General features: G+C 39.9%; 1 long non-coding RNA gene across 1 annotated transcript; it reads left to right on the top strand.

Annotated features, from left to right (window-relative positions):
* The first annotated feature begins 5156 nt into the window (after positions 1-5156).
* Positions 5157-10398, top strand: LOC144689154 (uncharacterized). The gene is made up of 2 exons (XR_013578575.1): positions 5157-5538; positions 10132-10398. It is a non-coding gene; the product is annotated as an uncharacterized LOC144689154 (long non-coding RNA).
* Positions 10399-23838: the final 13440 nt, after the last annotated feature.

Raw genomic sequence — 23838 nt, 5'->3', positions numbered from 1 at the left:
CACATTGCTGTGGGTCTGGAGTCACATGAGCGCCAGGTAAGGATGGCAGATTTCCTTCCCTAAAGGACATTAGTGAACCAGAGGGGTTTTTATGACAATCAATGATAGTTTCGTGGTCACCATTACTGAGACTAGCTTTATATTCCAGATTTATTAATTGAATTCAAATTCCACCAGCTGACTTCGTGGGATTTGAACCAAGTTTCCACAGAGCTTTAGTCTGGGTCTCTGGATTACTAGTCCAGTGAAATTACCACTACACCAACATTTCCCCTAATCCTCCAATATTCATAACAATATTTTGAAAATTTGGCATGCACAATGTTATTCAACTACACCAATTTAATGATTGTTTACTTTTAAATTAGAATCCTATGTTTGATTTGAGAGATACAGCTTGAGCACATTACATTTAAACATTTTTTTGGTCTTTATTATTAGCCTATTCAATTACATTGTCACAGAATCCTGAGGTTTATCCTAATACTGATTCTGCGTAGCAGCAAATTAGGATTTTTTTCAAAAATACACTCCATTCATAAAATTTGTAAAAGTACATTACAAAACATTCCAATTGAAAATTAGAGAAAGTGCCATAAAATTCAACTTGTCTCCATACATTGTGTTCCACTCCTAGGTGTGCAGGAACTCCTAAACTGATCTCCTAAAATGTTCTCAGTGCTGGCTCTGCAGCTGGAGGTGCTGGGTTAGCTCAGTGCACACACATCACGCTGTTAACTTTTCATGTGTTCTGTTTGCAAACCCAATCTCCATTCAATTTGTCTCACTATTCAGTTGTGTTACTAAGTAATTGTCAAGTTTATCAGTGGGAGTTGTCCAGCGACTGCCAGCAGACTGACAGAATGCACACCTCACATAAAGTCAACACACTGGAAACTTAGAGGTTTTGTTTTTCACTGTCATGACCAGTGAAACAATGAAAACTTTGAGGGTCAAATAATATTAAACACAAATAAAACATACATATATTTGTGAATCAAGAAGAATTGCAAATGCTGATAATCTAAAATAAATAGAAAATGGCGCAAATACACAGAAGGTTATTAGTATCCTGTTAAAGAGAAAGGCAGATTTGGGCATTGACCCTGCCTCAGAAGTATTCTGAAAAAACTACTGGAGGGAGTGAAGTACTTGGCAATTCATTTTCTTCTTCTTAGACTGAGTTTCTGTTAACTAATATGAAGGGCAGTGACCCATACTTTGACATTATTATGTATGTCCCACATGTTGTGAAAATATTTATTTGTGCTTGAGGGTATGTTACAAATAAAATATTACTTCAGAATCCACTTACTAACCAATCAGCCTTCTCTTTTCATACAGTATAAATATGCTGTTTCCCCAGACATTAGTGTTTTCTTGCAAATTGTCCTGATGAGTGCAAGACAAAAAGCTTCAACAAGAAATGTCTCTTTTTTTCAAGTTCTGTACTGCCAACCCACTAAACAGATATGGGCAGAATGATCTCTTATGAACTCCAAATACTTTAAAAGACTTGTTCGAATTTAATTACCATTTAGACTAACATTTAAAAGTAAATTCTAAAAAAAGTTAAGAAAATGTTCAGCATACAATTGCTAATTTCTATAATTGTAGGGTGAATAAGATGTTCTTTAAAATTTAAAATTGGACATTAACTTTCTTAACATAGTGCAAGCATATGAGATACTAAACTCCTCTGCAAATTACAATGGTACACATCTATCAAACTTCCAAACACTGTGCCAAGCTACCGAAGTATAAAATAAATCAATTGAATTGTACAGTGTTATTGGCCCATCAAGCTGCCCTTCAACGTGCAATACTATTGATGCAGCAAATCAATCAATGGCACAATATTCAGATATCAAACTCTTTGACACAGTGCAATGATATATACTTGGATATCCGCTCTTGAAAAATAATTCTTGGCAGTTAATGAGTGTGCAAGTTCCAGCAGACATTCAGAATTCATAGTACAATATTATCACAATATCAAGCCCTTGACAAAGTTGTATTTTATTCCTAGTGTAATTATGTTCAGGATAATTAAAATAGCATGTTGGATATATTTTTATATTGCAAGAAATGAACCAGCTTTGGGCAAATACTACCAGTTAGGTATTGTAAAACAGTTCACTTTCTTAGGATTTCAATTTTACTTTGTGCATTTAAAGCTAAAAGAAAGAATCCTATTAAGAAATTTTGAAACTATCAATTCAGTACTTAAATTAGACAACAAAATGTGTGGAGCACACAGCAAGCTCACCCAGTACTGTATTAAGCTGCCTGCATTATTTATGCTGAGTTAGCTTTCTACACTGTGAAAATCAGTTAGGGACTGTGATCGAACAGCCTGATCAAATATCTCCACTCAGATGTGGAGACTGACCACTTGCACCAAGTACTGAAAACTGTTGTTGCTCATAGAATTATTTCCTAGATGAATTAGCACCTTCGGGAAAAGAGGTAGAAAGCTGGGGAATGGATTCTAATCCCACACAGACTGATGGAATGGAACACTCTCTATTTATCTCTATCTTTACTGGTTGTAAGAATATTTCTAGAAATTACTGGGATCAGTTCAGTTTGCAATTAGTATTAATTAGTATTCATTTACAAACCAAATGCCCTAATTGAGCAGAAATGTATAATTTCACGAACAGAGCTCTTGAAAGCAGGTGGTGTGGGAAAAAGGTAAATTCACACTGGTGCACTAGGGGATGCTTTTTCACAGTTGAAATTTAGGATTTTTTTCTCTCAGGGTTTTATAGACATTTGGTCCACCTGCTCTCTCAAGTCCTCCTATCACAAGAGGCTCCAAAGGAAGGAAACTTCAATGCTCCACAACTGACATCCTTCATAAGTATAAGGTTTTTACAATATAATTTTAGAAAGCATATAAAAATACACACATGTACAAATAGCATGAATAGGAAAGCTATTGAGAATCAAATGCTAAAAATCGTATAGATGCATGCCAATTATGGCAAATTTTTTATTTGAATTCACCCTATATTGAATTATCTTAATCTGTTCATTTAGATACTGACTGATTTCTATGTCACAAAAAGCCTTTTATCTTTGTTATCAATTGGTCTCAGAATAGGTATTACTTTTTCAGTTATTAAATGTAATAGGACAGATTGAAATATTTTGCAAATAATCCAATATGTTACTAAGAATGCAAATGATTAGTAAATTTAACTGCAGATCTGTTGTTTATGCTGTAAAGCGATTTGCACATGCATAGCCTGTAGTCTGTTGGAATGTTTGCATTTTATTGAATCACATCTTGTACTTTGCTAATTATTAAAATAGCATCATAAAGTATGGCGAGAATTAAGCACAAATCAATATGCACTTTGGTCAATATGAGCAATATATAGGAACCTTCCCTAGCAACCAAATTATCCCAATAACATGATCTGGTGTCACTTCATAAAATCTCCAATCTTTTACAACATATCCAGCTTGCATTCAGGTAACAGCTTTTCCATTGATGCAAACTAGTTTTTGGCCATGTGCTGACGCAAAATGAATACTTAACTTTGGAAGAACAGAATAATTCAGCCTAAAAATATTTAGCCTAGCACTGAAATCTATTTTTGAAACTTTCAAAGTACAACTAACACTTGCACTAACACTAACAGGTCCCTGCAAACAGGGAAAATTATATCTTATAGCAACATGAGTAGGCTATGTAGCCCCTCCAGTCTGTCAGATCATGACTGATATGTGCTCAAACCCATTTCCTCACCTTTGCTCTATACCTCTTGATATCATTACCTAACACTAATCTATCAATATCAGTCGTGAAAGTTTTAATTGGCCCAGCATCCAAAGCCTTTTGGGGAAAGAGAGTTCCAGCTATCAACTATCTTTTGTGTGAAGAAAGGCTTCCTAGTTCACTCCTCGATTACCTCCTACCTATTGGGGATAATAAAGTAAAATTGTAAAGAATAGTTCATAAAACTGAAATTTGCATTGGAGTTAAATCTTCCAAAAATGCAATTGATGACCTGAGGCTTTTTTGTGTTATGTAATGCAACATTCAGAGCCCTGTAATACTCTCTGGCCAGCAGCAATGTGCAGCATCAGTAGTGCGGCACATGCATGCTTTAGCACTGCTACCCGAGCTGTTAGGTTTTAATGTTTGCCGGAGGGTAAGGTGGGTGGTGCTGACACTTTCTTAATCCTTACAAAGTTACACAAGTTTACAGGGAGTGCAATGGACCCTTGGTACTTTGAAATGGTGGCTTGTTACCGCATTGGAGTCATACTGAAACTGGTGCAAACTCCAAGTGGCATGAGATAGTCTCTCCTAATGCGTTCAGCACCACTTACTTTTGCAACACTCAAGAGAAATTAAACTATTTTAGATAATCATTTTTTTCTGTAACGTAATTAATACCTTGGATAACTAGATGCCCAATTTATACTGCCGCTTTTCTGCTGAAGTTCAACCCAAACTATGTTATATTGATGTGAATGTGGTAATATAACTGCACGATACATTTGCAGCCTCGTTGAAAAACGCGTTTAACTGTGTGTGAAATAAACCTAAAATGGCCTAAACACTCTGATTGGAGTCAAGTTATTATGTAAGTAAGTCACGTGGACACAATATCTTGAATATTGGGATCTTGCTAATATGTTATTAATGGATGACATTGTGTGGTAGCCTCGAGTGAAAGAAGCTCAGAATCAGACAACTTCACTACTCGGCTTTTCTTCTAAATCTCCTTTGTTTCTGAACCAGCCAAAACCAGTTGATATAATTGTCTGATAACAGAACAGTAAGATAAATAGATTTAATTTTAATCGCTAAATTAATTGATGTGGCATAGAACAGTTTTGTTTTCTTTAGCTAAAGGGATTGTGAGAGAATTTTCAGTGTGTTAACTTTAGCTTCGCTGTCGAATACTGTGGCATGACTCTGTGTGTTACCCGCACTGCTGAGATGGCCGCTGACTTTAAAGTCGATGTGTAAACATAGGATGGGATCGGCGACTTAATTCCCAGCTGCACTGGGATAAACGAAACCTTGCAGGTTCCTGGACGTGGTGTGGAACAGTTCGGGTTTCAAATGTATCTGCCCTCTCCCACCAACATGCTAACACAACATAACTGGGGATTAACACCGGCCTCGTCATGAGGAGCTTGAGCCTTGAGAAGGCCGGTGTGAATGAACTAACTGACTTGAGAGCGGTTTGCTCTCAGTTCACCGTGTACAGTGTCAGTGCACCCTCAGGTTCCAGTGATAAAACAGCTTCCGGTGGCATGATGGTTTTAGCAGGCAGATCTGAGTTATACTGGGGGTGGGTGGGGGGTTTTGCCTCAAACTGAGCTTCCATATGGGCCACCAAGAAAGGTGGTCTGCATGCGTTAAGTGGACGCTGGAAGTCAGATTGCGATTCAACTCCCGAGCAATGCTGCCACGTTCATCCCTTGAGCGCATCCAAACCACTTCGCATGGATGCAGGAGTGAGAGTATAACTGCGCCCTCAGAAGCTGCCCGGGCCCCGCTGGATGAAGGTGAACCGACTGACCCCGGATGAAAATGGCACATTCCTGTCTAAAACCTGGCACGTTGTTAAAAATACGATATTTGGCTTCGAGACCGTTTGGGGGTGGGGGTGGGAGGGAGGGAGGGGGGCATGAAGTAATGTATGAACCATGGGCCGTAAGACTGTCGTATCCCTTAGTATTTATTAATGCACCATCTGCACGACATTTCTGGACATATAATTTTGTTGACAAAATCATGTTTAATTATTGTAACAACGAATTTGCTCAAATTTTTTAAAAACGCGTTTATAGCAACCCAGTCATTGTTGCACCGGTATGGAATTTCGGTGATATTTGTTTAAAGTTTTATTGCCATTTTATCGGGTGTTTGAGCATATTCCTCAACAATAAAAACAAATGTAGGCCATATTTGTCAAGTCAGCGGCGAACCCGACCATGTGAATAGTCAATGGTTTCCAAGTAGGTTCAGTAAACTGTTCTCAGAATATTCTTCTCCCAATACTGCATACCTGAATTACTGATTGCGAATCCTGTTCATGTTTGATAGTAAAACGCTATTTATGCTTCCCAATGTTGAATACAGAAAAAATTATTAAAGTCCCCTTTTAGTTTTATTGCAAGGACACTCAGCTTTTAGGCTAGAGGGTGGGACTATTCGCTTTCATTTACTTTGTGTTGATTTGCTGTCGTTTATCCAGATTATTAGGATCTGGTAACTATTTAACAGAGGCCTATGCATTTACGTGACCTCTTTTTTTTGTTTCAAAAAGGCAACTTTGCACCATTCCAAACACCGAGCAAGATGGGTTTAATCGCATTGTGGCGAAGGTATCTGCTGGTTGTGGATTCACCGCAGGCGAACTGAATGAAACGTGCATGCAATTTTAGTTAACTTTTCCAAATTGACGATAATTCCCACATTAACCTGGTTAACAGGTAACACGGGAGGGTTGCTGCCCCGCTCTACTTCAACACAGTCGTCACCATCTCAAGTGTTGTAATAATTGGGCGGTTTTATTGCTGTTTCAATAGTAATTTATGCACGAAACCTAGTACAATTTAATAAATGCATACCCGCAGCATAACACAGGATCCAGATTGTCGCCTGTCCCATTTGGTTTTTTCAATTTCGTGGCAGCTTCATAAATCAGCTGAAACTTCGAAATCAAAACAAAGAGTGGGATTTGAAATGTTTACATGATATAAATATTAATATAGATAATCCATAATCATTCTGAATTAAAGCGACGACAAAATCCTGGTATCACATCCGACTTTTCTCAAGCTATATGCATATCTTATATTTAATTTTCGATATTAATATCACCAGAATTGATTGTCGAGTGGGAATCTCGTTACATGTGTGTAAATTATGATCCCGTCTTGATATATTTTTTAAAAGCTCTAGAAAGGCGTTTTCCTGATATTCCTGTGGGAATCGCAGTGCTGGTGCAATAAGAAGGACAACAGACGGAGAACCTTAACAACGGTAACCCCCCCAAGTGTACATAGCCGCTGTAATGAAGTGGGTGAATATTAGCAGTGTACTGGAGCACTCGTCACTAAATGTAACATGTATTGGTCGTTCAAACGAGCTATCTTTCAGACTGACATTGGATCCACATGAGAACAATGTGGATGTTTCCAAATTAATCCGTTTGCACATTCGTGACGAATTATTTTGTTCAAACGCTGCGCCTTTTCTGGCATTTTTATAACGAAATTCTCGTATTAACGTAGGAAGCTGATGGGGGACCAGCATCCTCAACGTTCCCGCGAAAGTTACATTTCTCCTCGCTAAGTAAAAGCCTGCCCTCAACCCTTTACCTCCAACATCACTTGGGAAACGGGGAAATCTATGGCTGTGTGTCTCCAAGACAATTTTCTCAATTCCTCTTTCCAAATTGCTTCTTTCAATATTGCCAGAAATGCAACATTGTTTTTTGGTGGAAAAACCCGTGCTATACCCCCGAGCGTCTCTAAGAGAGCGGAGAGAGATGTGACTTGTTTTGCTCGCTTTGATTTGCGGATTCTATTTAAGATGAAATTGGAAAGCATTTCTATCTGCCATGGTGCACACTTCATATTTTCTGAAATGCGGTAGCTCACTGCGATCGTTAAGGTCGTTGTTGCAATTACATCTACTGTTATGGGTCATATTTATTTTAATAGAATTTAAACGATTGTCGTAAATGTATTCCTTGAAGTTTTGAATTGTCAGTGACCGGTGCATCCCTTTTCAAAAGGTGACTGGAAGTTCTTTGCTTTTCAGTGGCGAGCTGCTATATCAAACTCTCAAATGTCTCAGCTCCCACACGTCTATAGCTTTTATTAGTCATCTGAATGAATGAAAGGAGGCGGAGGAGAATGGTACAGGATCGGGTCCTGGGAGCGCCTCCAAGTCTGTGAGATGAGCTGGGGAATACATATTTTTTTAAAATAATGATCAACCCTTCTCCCTTTTTATATACTAACCCTCATCTTCCTCGGCGGAGTTTTACAATCGAGTAAAATGGACTCAGACGAAGCTTGTAAATTTGAGGCAAATATTTTGAAGCCGCATAATTTTGCTTTCGACGGGCAAGTTTATTTGTAAGATGCTAAAGGAAGACGGTGACTCTAACGGTGGGGGTCGCCAGTGTTTCAGACCCCGTGTTTCATGTAAATCGTTGCCAACAATTAGATTGGGCTCAACTGTTGTGCCAATTGTTTTGTTGCACTCTTCCCAAAACGCCTTCCAAATCGAGCCTCTCTTGCCATTTGTGCATGAGAGCATTTGGATTATCTGTTGAATCTGGTTTATTTTCTGATGGATTGATTGCATGATCCAATGTGCCGTTTCCCTTGGCGCCCAATGGGATATATTGATAGTACTCCACCGACAAAGCCATGAATCAGCCCCAAACTCCCCGTCCACATCTTCCACTGTTGACAAAATATCGTGGAAATGATTCAGACAATCACAGAATCACAGAGTGCAGAAGAGGCCCTTCGGCCCATAACACAAGTGACAATTCATCTGAGGATCGACACTGGGCTTTCACACAAGACGCTCATGAAGTTGTCAGACATGTTTCGATATTTCCAGCTAGTTCAAACTGAACGGGTGTCTGCAAACAATTAGCCAACAACGGGTGTCTGCGTGACACCAAAATGATTTGAAAACTGCAACCACTCCATAAAGCTTTTATTTTGACAGTTGCAGCGGGGTTAAATACATCTGTGCAGATGTGAATACAACAACAACTTGCATTTAAATGTCGTGAATCGTCCCAAGCCGCACATTAGTAAATGACGATATGTGTACGTATAAAACTTCAAATGAAATTGGCAGTCACTAGCGCATCCTTAAAGAGGATAGGGATGATCTTTAAAGAGGCATACTTGCTGTTGGTCGTTCTTAACTTAATTTCAAACACTCTTTTCGTACGTGTCCTCTAACACCCGCTCGGTCACACCTGTGAAACGCCTTGCAAAAGGATCACAAAAGGATAATTTTTGGACCCCAATATACGCTTGCACTCAGATATTTGCGCATGGAGACTCGATTTTAAAACTGACTCTTAGGCGCCCATTGAGGGGCTTTTCCCAGTATTTGAGCGCTATTTAGTTCGATGCTATTTTGATTTTTGCCATTGCTAAATGTGTCAAGTTGAAACGAACGGACTCCTAGCTACGAATCAGTTTATAATTTGACATTTCCAATTAAAAACGCTCGCGCAACTTAATTCTACCTAACACAAAATTTGTTACCGCGGCGTTCATATTGCAGAGTCTCTTTGAGTTAACCCGGCTTTTTTTTTAACAACAGTTACTTTATTTAAATGTCCTGTTTTTTTTTCCCTGTGGGTTCCTAGAGATGCTTAGAAGCTGCGGCGCATTCATCAATAGAGCTAACAGTTTGAATTCGCTAACATCGGACAGTAGGCAAACAGTCAATCCGTTACACTAAAATAAAACAGGCAAAGAATTGCATGTGTTCCTGGTCAGAACCCGACGGTAAAGCTTCAGTATACAACTGAAGGTTTGCGAGCCTGTTTTGGGGAAGTCGCGTTGAAAGTTTGAATGAGAAAAGCGAAAGTGGGTGAGTTTTCCAGAAATCATCTTCCAGAAGACAATCCCCTTCCGTAAGAGAAAGACAAAGGAACTCTCTAAAACTTAAATGGGCAAGTTACGGGGATTGGGAGGATCTGTGGAGCCAGTGAATGTAGGGGGGTTGCAGTGTTCCCAAACACGGCCTGTAGAATTTTAAGGGTACACTTGGGTCCTCGCCCCGAATATCCGAAGGATTAAACAGATCGTAACGTAAATGCATTGGATTTAATATACATATATATACATATACATATATAAAATCTTTTCGTGTTCGAAGGTAATTAACGGCTTCAGAACGCAATACCAGCAGAGAGATGTAACAGACATGTAACAGTCTTTGGAATCTGAATTGTTTCAAAGATATTAGTTTACAGCTTCGAAATCAAACGGATTGAAGTCACTAAAAGAAGACTTTTATTTTTGAAATCTGCTTGTTTTGTCCAAAGTATTTGTTTTCATCGCATTTGATGAATTTATTTATTTGATGCGTTTGTTTCGCTACAGGGGGAATAGTTATCCAGTTGATACTGCGGGAAGATGTGGCGATCTCCTAACATAGTCTCTCTGTACAGCCAGTTTATCTTACAGATACAGCACAGAGAATGAAAACCCCGTGCCGACACCAGGACAGAGACTGGGGGGTACAAATAAACAGCAAGGCAAAAACGCCACACATTAATCGGTACCAACAGTCATTGTTCTATGTTTACACCCTTCAACTGGAGAATAGGAATATCATTAAAGAAGGATTTGAGATTAACAGACCATAATGTGAAGGTTTCTTCCATTGCTGTAACCATTGTGGTAGCTAGACCTATAAAGCGGGAGGAGACTCAATCTCGTACAAAGAGGCTGGGGAACGTTCATGAGTATGAGGATATTCATGGGGCGAGTCTGCCAGTGCAGAATTGAGAGTTGGAGCCCCAGTCTCCACTTACTTCGGGCTGTGAACGCTACATTTCTTAAGCTCCAAGGTGGGAAGGCGCTCACTGAGTCAAAGCTTTGATCATAATATAATGCATAACCACACTAATTACGCTGTGAGACAACTCGTAACGAGACAGTAGAACAGTGATCTGTGGATACCAGTACAGGGAGAAAGAGATCTCATACATGTTCTAATGCAAATAGATCCCAAATATCATCCAATGCAGACAGTAACACTCCGTCGAAAGGTCAATACGACAAGACTCCATTCATACATCAATACACAAAGAGATATCGTGCATAAAAGCAAAAAAACTGCGGATGCTGGAAATCCAAAACAAAAACAAAAATACCTGGAAAAACTCAGCAGGTCTGGCAGTATCTGCGGAGAGGAACACAGTTAACGTTTCGAGTCCGTATGACCCTTCAACAGAACTAAGTAAAAATAGTAAAAATCTTCTATTTTTACTTAATTCTGTTGAAGGGTCATTCGGACTCGAAACGTTAACTGTGTTCCTCTCCGCAGATGCTGCCAGACCTGCTGAGTTTTTCCAGGTATTTTTGTTTTTGTTTGAGATATCGTGCAGTTACCAATACAAATAGAAGTGGTTCTATTTTTGCAGATGAGTAGAAATACCAATAAAAATGAGACTCCATTCAGACAGAAGGATAAGGATATCCCACTTGACACCTGTATATAGACAAAAAACATAGAAATGCCAAACATAGTAAGATTCCAAAACAGGATAGTACACATGTGAGATTCATACACCATTAGAAGAGAGATTCCATAGTGAAAACAGTACAGAAAGTGACACCCATGCAAAAGGCCTCATACATTTCCAGCAAACAGATGGAGACTGTGTATTGACACCAGGACAGATGTTAAGACTTCATAAAACACCATTACACAGAGAAAGAGGGAGAGAAATACCCAATGAAGCTACCAAAACAGACAGCAAAAGACCAGAAAGAATAGGTGCTGAGAGTGAGACTCCACACAGACACTGGGGGCTGCATTCTCCTCCCATTGATAGTTTAGCAGCCAAGCAAGACTACTGTCCACATTGCTAACTCACTACACTTTCTACATCAGCCTCTTATTTGCTATGTAGAGTGGGGTTGGAATGCTAATACAGCTTCTAATGTGGTTAGTACCCAGTTAAAGGTGTCATCAGTTTCCCAGCAGCAGAAAGTACCAGATGTCTCAAGACCCAAGAGCCTTGGAGGGCCTAGAGGTTAGCAACAGATTATCAGATGCCTCCATGAATAGAAAGCAGAGAGCGGGCATAAATGGGGCCTTTTTGAAAAATTTGGCAGGCAGTGAATCGTGAAGTGCTGCAATGATCAGTGCTGGGGCCTCAGCTATTTACAATCTATATTAATGACTTACTGAAGAGACAGAGAGTAATGTATTTAAGTTTGCTGATGATGCCAAGCTAAGTGGATAGGCAAGCTGTGGGGAGGACACAGAGAGGCTGTAAAGAGACATGGACAAGTTAAGTGAATGGGCAACAAGGCGGCAGATGGAGAATAATGTAGGGAAGTGTGAAGCTATTCATTTTGGTCATAGGAATAGAAAAGCCGACTTTTTTTTTTAAAAAAGGTGTGAAACTTGTAAGCGTTAATGTTCAAAGAGACTTGGGTGTGCTCATACAAGGAATGCAGAAAGTTAGCATGCAGGTGCAGCAAGCAATTAGGAAGGCAAATGGCATGTGGCCTTTATTGCAAGAGGATTGGAGTGCAAGAATAAAGAAGTCTTGCGACACTTGTATGAGGTTTTGGTGAGATCACACCTAGAATGCTGTGTGCAGTTTTCATCTCCACATCTAAGAAAGGATGTACTTGTACAGGAGGCAGTACAGTGAGTACAGTACACTAACATGAGATTCAGTAACATGGCCCCTGGGATGAGGGTTGTTGTCCTATGATGAGAGGCTGAGTAAAATGGGCTTATATTCTCTGATGTTTAGAAGAATGAGAGCCAAGACCATTGAAACATACAAAATTCTGAGGGGGCTTCATAGGATAGAGGCTGAGAGATTGTTTCTGCTGGTCGGGGAATCTAAAGCACAGGCACACAGTCTCAGGATAAGGGGCCGATCATTTAGGACTGAGATGAGGAGAAATTACTTCACTCAAAGGGTTGTAAATCTTTGGAATTCTCTACTCCAGAGGGTTGAGGATGTTCCATCAGTGAATACGTTTAAGGCTGGGATGGTCAGATTTTTATTCTCTTTGGGAATTAAGAGATATTGGGAGTGGGTGGGAAAATGGAGTTGAAGCTCAAGATCAGCCATGATCGTATTGAATGGTGAAGCAGACTCAACAGGCCAAATGGTCTATCCCTGCTCCTATTTCTTGTGTTCTTGTGTGCTGCAAATTAAAGGTGGGTTAGAAGGGATCAATTCTTAGAAACAATGGGCAGGAAGCCATCCAGCAGGTTTGCTTGGCACTACCATTATGCTAAATGGGAGAGAGAACAGAACTAGTAGCTCAAAATTGGGCATCCATATGGCATGTTGGACCATCAGCAGCAGCACAATTGTATTCAACCACAATCTGTAACCTCATGGCCTGATATGTCCTTCATTTTACAATCATCATCAAGCCATGTGAGCAACTATTGATCAGTGAGGAGTGCAGGAGAGCATAAAAGGAGCAGCACCAGGCATATCTACAAATGAGGAGCCAGCCTGGTGAAGTTACAATACATTACATGCACATTAACCAGCAGAAGCAGCATGTGATAAATGGAACAAAGCAATCCCTCAACTAACATATCAGATCAAAGCTCTGCAGTCCTGCCACGACCAATTGCAAATTGTGGTGGACCTTTAAACAACTAACCAGAGGGGGAGGCCCCATCCACACCTTTATGAGCACGTGAGTGCACGAGACAAGGTTAAAGCATTGGCAACCATCTTCAACCAGAGGTGGTGAGTGGATACTTCATTTCAGCCTCCTCCTGTGGTCCTCAGCATCACAGATGCCAGTCTTCAACCAATTCTATTCATTCCACATGATACCAAGAAATGGCTTTAGGCACTGGGTACAGCAAAGACTATGGGTCCTGAAAACACTCCGGCTGTAGTATTAAAGACTTGTGCTCCAGAACTAGCCACACCCATAGCCAAGCTGTTCCATTACAGCTACAGGCACCTGCTCAACAATGTGGAAAATTGCCCAGGTATGTGTGTCCACAAAAATACAGGACAAATCCCATTACCACCCCATCAGTCTACTCTTAATCATCTGCAAAGCGGTAGTAGGGGTCATCAACAGTGCTATCAAGTGGCACCTACTCAACAATAACCTGCTCACCCATCCTCAGTTTGGGTTCTACCAGGACCACTCAACTCCTGACCACAATGTGCATTGGTGCAAACATGGACAGAAAGATCAATTCAAGAGGTGAGGTGAGAGTGAAGGCCCTTAACAACAAGGCAGCATTTGAATGTGTGGCATCAAGGAGCCCTAGCAAAACTGGGAATCAGGAGGAAAGCTCTCCACTGGCTGGAGTCATAGCTAGCACAAAGGAAGATATTTGTGGTTGTTGGAGGCCAATCATTTCAGCTCCAGGACATCACTGCTGGAGTTCCTCAGGGCAGTGTCCTAGACCCAACCATCTTCAGCTGCTTCATCAATGACCTCCCCTCTATCATAAAGCCAGAAATGGGGATGTTCGCTGATGATAGCATAGTGTTCAGTACCATTCAAAACTCCTCAGATATGGAAGCAGTTATGCTCACATACAGAAAGGCCTGGACAACATTCAGGCCTGGGCTGTGGCAAGTTACATTTGTGCCACACAAGCGTCAGACGATGACCATCTCCAGTTGGAGAGAATCTAACCATCTTGCTTTCATGTTCAACAGCATTACCATCGCTGAATCCCCCGCCACCAACATCCAGAAACTTAACTGGACCAGTCAGATAAATACTGCGGCTACAAGAGTAGGTCAGAGACTGGGAATTCTGCAGTGAGTAACTCACTTGATTCCCCAAAGTCTGCCCAACTTCCACAAGGCATAAGTCAGGAGTTTGCACGAGCCGGGAGTATTGTAAATCAGGCAGAGTCAGGAGAGGCTGTGCAAAATGGTGAGATTGGACATGAGGTGGCAACAAAATTAGTAAAAACTGGGAAATGCTCATCATATGTAGTATATGTGTTTATTCATGGTTTCACATTGCCTTAGCATGAAACAACTATTTCTTCAAGGGAATGCTAGTGTAAATATAGCTAAATAGACTCTTCTATAATTCACATCATAAGAACATTAGAGCCTAAGAAATAAGTGTTGGAGTAGGCAACAACACACAAGAAGCTCGATAGCATATAGGAAAAAGCAGCTTTCATAACTGGTACCACATCCACCACCTTAAACGTCCACAGTCCCCCCCAGTATGAAGCACAGTGACAGCAGTGTATATCATATACAAAATTCAATGCAGGAACTCGCCAAGCTTTCTTCAGCAGCACCTTGCAAAGACATGGCCTCTACCACCTGGAAGGACAAGGGCAGCAGACATTTAGGAATGCCAACAGCTGCAAGTTCCCCTCTAAGCTACACACCATCCTGACTTGGAATTGTCTCTGGTTCAAAATCCTGGACCTCCCTTCCAAATAGCACTGTGGATTGCAGTGATTCAAGAAGGCGGTTCACCACAACCATCTCAAGGACAATTAGAGATGTGCAATAAACGTTGGCCTTGCCAGTGATGCTCACATCCCATTAATGAATGATAAAAAAAGAAAGGTAGCAGAAGCTGCCGATGTTGTCTCCTCCACTGAAAGACCTATACAGTTCAGGGAAGAGCTTCAGTGACCTCTAAAGGGTAGCTAAGGGAAGTCAAAGCATTCTTGCCAATTTACATCTCCCGCTCATACAGCTTTCACTCCCATTTACTCCGTCTATAGTCTTCGAGAACACTTCATTTAAAGTGGCAATTCACCTCCACCTCATCATCATGGATGCACATGCTCATATGGGGAGGTAGCTATGCCACTCACATGCTTTGAACATTGCTTTTCTTCCCTCCAAAGGAATTGCTCACTCAGAACCAGTATCAGAGCAATATAATCAGGGGAGGAGCACATTACTGAAAGTCAGGAGTTTGCACGAGCTGGGGGTACAGTAAATCAGGCAGAGTCAGGAAAGGCTGTGCAAAATGGTGAGGTTGGACATGAGGTGGCAACAAAGGTAGTAAAAGCTGGGAAATGCTCATCATATATAGTATATGTGTTTATTCATGGTTTCACATTGCCTTAGCATGAAATGACTATTTCTTCAAGGGAATGCTAGTGTAAATATAGCTAAATAGACTCTTCTGTGATTCACATCATAAGAACATCAGAGCCTAAGAAATAGGTGTAGGGGTAGGCAAAATAGTCCTTCACACTGCTCCGCCATTTAATAAGATCATGGCTGAACCTCAACCTCAAGTCTACTTTCCTGTTCAATCTACGTTTCCCTTAATTCCATTAGAGTCCTAAATTCTCAGCTTTGAATACACGCAATGATTCAATGACCCTCTGGGGTTTGGAATTCCACAGATTCACACCCCGCTGATTGAAGAAATTGCTCCTTATCCTGAATTTCTCCTAATCCTGAGACCATGCCCCCTACTTCTTGATACTCCATCCAGGAGACCCTGTCATTGGAGATGACTTTTAGGAAGAATCAACCATTCCAATGACCATCTAGGCATATCCAGAGCAGAATCTGCTAGTGTGGTCAGAACTTCACCTACTGTCACTTCATTAACACCTCTATCATGGCACATTGTTTGCTCCAGCATCAGTGAAGAGCCAACTACTCTGGAAGAATCAGGGAGCCAGAAGGTGTTAACTGAATGAACAATGAGCATGAATGAGAATGAAGACCTGGATGTGAAAGAAAGGGAGAGTGTCATTTCTCCACACTACTTCCTTTGGACGAGGAACTTGGAAATCTAAATTTCAAAGGGCTGGTCTTCAAAATAGCTTAAATTAGGGAGAATCAATCTCAAGTGAAGGCAACAGAGATGATTCTTACACTTATGCAGAAAAGTGGACAATTGGGAAGAGGGCACCACCATTGCAGGAAATTTCTCATGACTTGCTAAACCTGAAGAGAGTGACGGTAGAGGAAATTTTTGCAGCAACAAGACATCAGGAAGAAGACATTGTTGGCGTCCAGTGTGGCAACTTTCACACCATGCTTGGAGGACCAGCATGAGCACCATATTTACACAGAATTTCTAAAACCTGACTGAGACGATTTTTTTCTGCAATAATGTCTACCAGAAACAAAGTTAAGCCAATGTCCAGCATCAGTGAGTTGTAAGGATTGGTTGCAGATGTGTCTCTCCAGGTAGTGGCATTCAGCCTGATTCCTTACACAACAATAACTTGTGTTCACATAGCACACCTAATGTGGTAAAACATCCCAAGGTGCTTATGCCTCTAAGACACCAATAGAACCAGCCCAGCCAGCTGCCACTCAAATCTCATCTCACTGAGGGAGCACCTTATAAAGCTAGTGGACTGGGAGTGCAGCCTAATAAACTAGATGGCACAAATGGTGGACACAGCATTAAGGAAAGTAAATATATATTTTAAGCAGATTGCATTCTGAGTTCATTTCTGTGTATCATTGCAAAGTTTTAGGATAAAAATGAGCTTTGGGTTCCTTTGAACTCCTGTCTTATGAAGAAAATGGCCTGAACTCTTTGAAAGTAAGAAACATTATGAATTGAACGTGGGTAGATATGAAGTGGTTTTATTTACTGTGTCAACCTTTATTTATTGAAAGTAAGGTGCTAGAAGTTTCTCTGATTGCTGGCAGTCCTGGTATACCTTCTCCCCTTTCAGTGCACCTATCTCATGCTATGGAGATGGTGGAGGTGCTCCACCCTCTTATCCATACGATTATCTTCATCAGCTTCTGGAGCAGCATACCTTTCTTCATTGAGATCTTCTGTGGAAAGCAACAAGCTGCAATGATTCTAAAATTATTGCTTTAATTTTATTTCATAACTTCACTAGATTTATCCAAGCACCTAAAATGAAACTTGTAAATGGTTATAGTCTGCACAATGATATGTCTTACACTTGCATGGGCTTCATTATATCTGTTATCTCATTCTGTTAAGTGGAAGACTTAGTAGCATAATTTTCCCTGATTATGAAGAAACCATCCTCATGCCTGGCTCAAAGTCATGCTGATGGGTGTGATAGCTTGTCACATGATGAATTCATAATGATAGCTTCCTGAGTATTGGGCACTCACACAGAATAAGGTAATTGACATTTTACACTGGCATCACATTATTAGAATTACATTTAATTTCTGTGCATAAACCTGAAAGGGTTGTCAAATGAGGCTTTGAATGCCTTCGGTCAATTGCTCCTTACATCTGTGAGACCTTGCTGGTTGATAGATTTCTTTGGCTCTATTGGAAAGTATATACGTTGTGCAGACCTCTTGAATATGCATTAGTGACTTTGATAACCTGGTAACGTTTTACTTGATTAATATGATGCAGATTACAGGATCCAGTTGCAGACAAATTAAAGAGTGGTGGACAGTTATAGGAAACATTGTTTTCCTGGTGGAAATGGGCTTCAGATCTTCAGCCAACAGCTGGCTCCAAATACACCCTGAATTAGCAATAAATCAGAGAAAAATCCAACCACAACATGATCCTATACAAACACAAATACAGAAGGATACATTATACAGATCTTATACAACATAGAGGGAAGACACCAATAAGTCCCAAATAAAGAGAGATAAACCCTATTGAGGCAGAAATATGATATGCCCTTATAGAGACTGGCACCAATACAGATTAAGGCCCCATACAGAACCCATTTCAACCCAGGATCCATGTACTAGAATTGGTGACCCCATAGAGACTTCAATGTAGAGAAACCCTGACCATCACGCCAAAAAACATACGCCATGAAGGCACCAATCATAAGATTAGGGCCTCCATTGTGACAGCAGTGCAGTAAGTCACCAATACGCCAAAAAAGGCACCATAGAGATAACAACAGTGAGATCCCACACGTCCATGTAGACAGTTAGATGCCCACGTGCCATGAAAGGATTTTAAAAAGACTCTAAAATAAGGACAAACTCCACAACGTCAACAGTGCGGAAGTTGGGATTCAATTTAGGCAGTGGTACAAAGAGTGAGATCCCCCATCCCACATGTGGGCACCAATGGAAGAGACCCGATAGAGATTAGGCTGGAGTTAGAAAGCTCGGGACAAGCTGGCCATTCGGCCAGTCGGCTATGTTAGTTGTTGTGCTATGTTATCGGTGCCCCCTCTTTCGGATGGATTCCCGCACGGAGAATCCAACAAAGAGAGAGAGAGGGAGACCACCTACAGAGACTGGTACTGAGAATAGGATCCCTACTGACACCACCAGAACCTAAAAAGGCACCCAATACAGACTCCCAATAGGCAGAGAGATCCCACACAGACTATACAATGAAGGACACCGGTATGGAATGACCTCCACTGACAGAGTGAGTCTTGCATGCGGATACCCTACATTAATAATGGGAACGCATGCGGATACCTAGGTTTAATGTGCGAACCCAAGAATGTGACCTCATACAGAAACCAATATAAGTGCGGATAAAGGGTGAGGTTGCAAAAACCTTAAACGGCTGGAGTGGAGTCCATGCAACTACCAATAGTGTGAATTTCTGCACAGAAAAACCCACTCGGACCTACTCAACATACAAACACCTTACGAGAGCAAGACCTCAAGTAGTAATCTGTAACTTGTTTATATCAAGTGGGGGGTGGGGTGTCGGCGGTGGAAGACCAGTGCGAAACTAAACTGTTTCACTGGTACAGATTAATACTCGAATCAGGGAGCGGCCCTCCGCCCGAGTGCGCATCCTGAGAGTGGGAGAATTGAATGAGCACTGAGTCACGGTGGAGGGAATAATTTGACGAAGATCAGTCACACGGCGTGATTATAATAGTGTAGACATTCTGCTTATTTTAACTGTAAGTTCAGGCAAACCTTTTTTGTTTCAGCTACAGAAACATTAAACATTTACTATTAAACATACTGTCCCCATATGGTTTATATTATTCTCATCAAGTATTTACACTGGCAGTGTTTTGATTCTGACAGTGATTTTATCTAAAGTGAGTATCAGGGCACATTGACCAGGCTTAATAGATAGATCAGTTATTTGCAACCGTTTTGTTAGAATAATAAAGAAACAATAAGTTGATTTCAATAATAATATACAGAAACCTTGTAAAAGAATAAAATTAAATATTTTAATATGACAGCACGCCGCTTCATTTCTATTTAAAACATAAAACAATTTTAAGTATAACATCTATCATACTTCAACAAATCAACTGGTATTTATATTTCAAGAACTTTATACACAATTAAACAATTATATACTACTGAGAAAGTCAAGTAATTGAGGTCAGCAATGATGACCGCGATTTATCAGAAACGCTGATTTATATTTCGCTGCTGCTGATCCTGTCAGCATATACATTAACTTTGGGAAACAAATATTGCATTCATATGTAAAATGGAGCCACGAGGAAACAGTCAGAGTATTACCACTTCACATTGGAAAGAGCGATTCCTCCTCTTGGAGACGGTTAAATCAGTCAAAACCCGTTATCCGCAGTTATGATCTAAAATACATCAATTTCTAAAGATACAACCAGAATGTACAATTTAAACAAACCCGTTGTTCAGGCAAATGACATCACATCTTCGAATGGCGATCATGTGATGAGTATATTAAAAGTAATTTAATTGTCTTTTATTGTCTGCAATTACCACTGACTGTCCACGTGCTTCCTGAACTATTGTAGTGATTCAGTTTGGAATGACAATTTATGCTTTTGTTATACTTTATTTTGATTTACTTTATTTATGTTTTACTGCACTTTATTAATATATAAAACATCCCTGTCGTCCTGTTGTAGATGGACATTCGGGTTTATCCTATTAAAAATAAATGCACTGTGTTGCCTGTTATAATGAGGAACTCCGAACAGAGCAACATCCTCTTTTTCTCTCGCTGTTACACACACATACACATACTGTTTCTCGGTCTCATTTAATTAAGAAGTTATTTACACTATCAGTGGAGGACAAACAGTATAAGCTGACATTTTATTTTCACTTGATTCCCTTCCTTGCAAGACTCCCCCTCACGTCACAAGTCAGCAAACTCCACAAGACATTGTTGCCCTGAAACCGAGCAGACGCAGTTAATGCAATCATCGAAGAGATCTAAATTATATTAAAATAGAGGGGATTTTACTGTTTACAGTTTCGATATAATTGAATTTACGTCTGTTGTCAGGAGCCAGTTATTATTAACCAGAGGACGAACAAACATCACAACCAATCACACCACAATGCGTTCATTTACTGCTCATCTCTGAGACAATTACATCTTAGCAATTTTGCCGTGATATCCCAGTTCATTAATCAAACTATCCTGATGCCTCAGAGCATCGGCAGAAAGAGTTTGTTTTTAAAGGACCAGCATTAAGATTAGTCAAATTTTAACTTTTTGACTAGATAAGCATGTGAGCATGGTCTGAGTTCGGCCACTTCATTTAAAACAATAGTTAATTAACATTTAAATAAATTAACATTTAAGACTGTAAAACGAATTACGATCAGGATTTTTTTTACTTTACTACATCGTTGCATTCCTGAAACTAACATGAAATTGGCAAGTTCGTAAGGTGGATGGGAAGGGGAAATTTCAAGGTGTGTCTTAAACTTATTGTGGCGAAACCCGGCTGCTATCAGGGTCTGACTAAGAAGACAACCTTTCAGTAAAGTAAAATCACTACACACGTATGTTTTAAGATAACCTCTTGCACTGTCTGAGGTGTATTTATCAACAATGGAAACATTTTAAATGGGAAAGGCGGTAAATGTCTTCGATTCCTCTTGAAATTGCTGAGCGGGTGGGGGCGGGCTTTTAGGGGTATACTCCAACAAAGTAGCACTTGAAATCAAAGGACGTGGGGCAAAAAATGACTTGTGCATTACGTTGTTTTGTTTCTGGGTTGATTATGGCAGTCTCCACAATATGTAGCCCTTACGGGACAGCACTGGATCGGTGTACCTCAACGTTTTAAAATGCATCCATTAAAGATTTTTGTTATAATTCAATAGTTCTTTTAGGTCGATGGGATGCTGCTTGTTAAATAATTTGCAGATTATCCCGTTTACCTGCAATGAGCTTTTATTTTCGTGGCGCTCTTTAATTGTCACATTACAAAACCTACAAGGTCTTGATACTGAGTTAAATGACTTGGTTCAAGCGATTTCCCGGGTTGGGGAGGATGAAGGAAGACTAATAGCAACGGGTCAGCGTGACCCAGGGGCAGCACAGTTATTTTAACTTTGCTTCACCTCCTGTCCCTGCTTGAAACGTGTCTCAGTGAGGAATATTATAAACGCACATACAGGCACAAACACACACACACATACACACAAGCACACACGCATGCATAAACACACACACACGCACAAACACATACACAAAAACACATATACACAAACATATACAAACACAGACACATGCACAAACACACGCATGCACAAACACATACACATGCACAAACGCATACACAAGCACACAGATACACACACATACACAAGCATACACAAACACACACATACACAAACACACACAGATTATATATGTCTATATAGTAGATGTTAAACACAGTGATCACAAACGAAATTTTAAAAATGGAAATTGTCAGGTTCGTTAGGCAAAATGATCACAACATAAGGGGAATTAAATATAAAGGAACAATTGTGAAGTAACAGTCTGTACTTTCTGATCTAATTTTACAATACATGTACTATAATAATGCCACAGAAAGTGACAAAAATGACAACCCTTCTTATTTTTGCAGAACTTAGTATAACGATTTCAAACTGTTCTTGGTATTCTAGAAACTCAAGGTTCTAAAGAAACATATGCTGATTTTAAAGTAGCAATATTTGTGCTCATATTTGTGCTGATATTTGTCCTGTTTTACATGCTCAGTGCGGATAAATCATTCAAAGCAATCGTATTAATTGCACGAGAAAGAATTTATCCTCTATCTAAGATAAGGAACTTGAAATGCACTTATACGTTCAAGAGTTAATAGCATGCAACCTAGTGGAAATGTTTAATATACACTGCAGTGCCTTTAAAACCTAAATATTGAAATATTACAACTGACAGATACATGTACTTTCAATATGACTTTTATCATTGTTATATATAGCAGCCACATAAAATTGTGATGTGTCTTTAGATAGAGATACACATTTTATATTTGAAAATTCTGTACGCTATTTTTAAATACGATCATACCTTACAAAATGAACGAGAACCTACTTCAATCAAATGAGAGTGAACTTAATTCAGATCGCTCTAAATAGGTGACTGAACTTTTGAATATAAACTCTCTCTATATTAGAAATTGAATATTAGAGCTAATAGAGTTCTAAAGCTCCACTAAATGTGACCATTCTGTGTCTATTAGTATCTACAGGGGCGCTTTGACTAGGCCGCTGGCTCTTAAAGCACGCGCGTTCAATGTTCACTTAATCTATGATTTAATTAAAAGGGCCAAGAATCAAATCTACATTAAATAGATTGGGGGATTTAAATTTGAGGAGTTTTGAACAAGTCCTTTCATCGTAATTTCAGACGCGTCAATGAGCTGCCGATGGACCGCCCAGTTTGTCATATTCTGTTCGAAGGGCATCCTTAACTGAAATGCATTGCATATCCGGAGAAAATGCAGTAGTTAGCAACCATTCTCAAATAAAATGATATTCCAGTTATTAAAACCAATCCTCCAGACTTTGAATCGGCAACAATTAGCATTTTAACCCATATTCGTTGCTTCTATTAATCTTAAACCGGCCGCCTTTTTTTTACAACAATTAATGACCTCTTAAAACTGCCATTGTCCTGATATGCTTGACTTAGCGTTTATTCCCATTTCCACAGGCCGTGCCTTGAGCCTAAAGCCAGTGCATCATAGCAGAGAGCGAACTGAAAGGTTGACTACCGAATTTCAGGAATAGTCCTAATCATGGTATGCTTTACTGTTTATTTTAAATTTTAAGTGGTTTTCAGAATATTATAAAAAGTTTATTTGCTGAAAAACGCATGACTAATCGGGCTAACCCGCTTTCACATTGTTAACTCTCTTGAAATGGGATTATGAAGGCCAATAGGCGCCCCTGTCTCTTTAAGCAT

This window comes from Cetorhinus maximus, chromosome 13 (assembly GCF_964194155.1).
Source record: "Cetorhinus maximus chromosome 13, sCetMax3.hap1.1, whole genome shotgun sequence".
NCBI lineage: Eukaryota > Metazoa > Chordata > Chondrichthyes > Lamniformes > Cetorhinidae > Cetorhinus > Cetorhinus maximus.
Note: the sequence above shows the minus strand (reverse complement) of the source record. Positions and strands in the feature narration are given on the sequence as shown.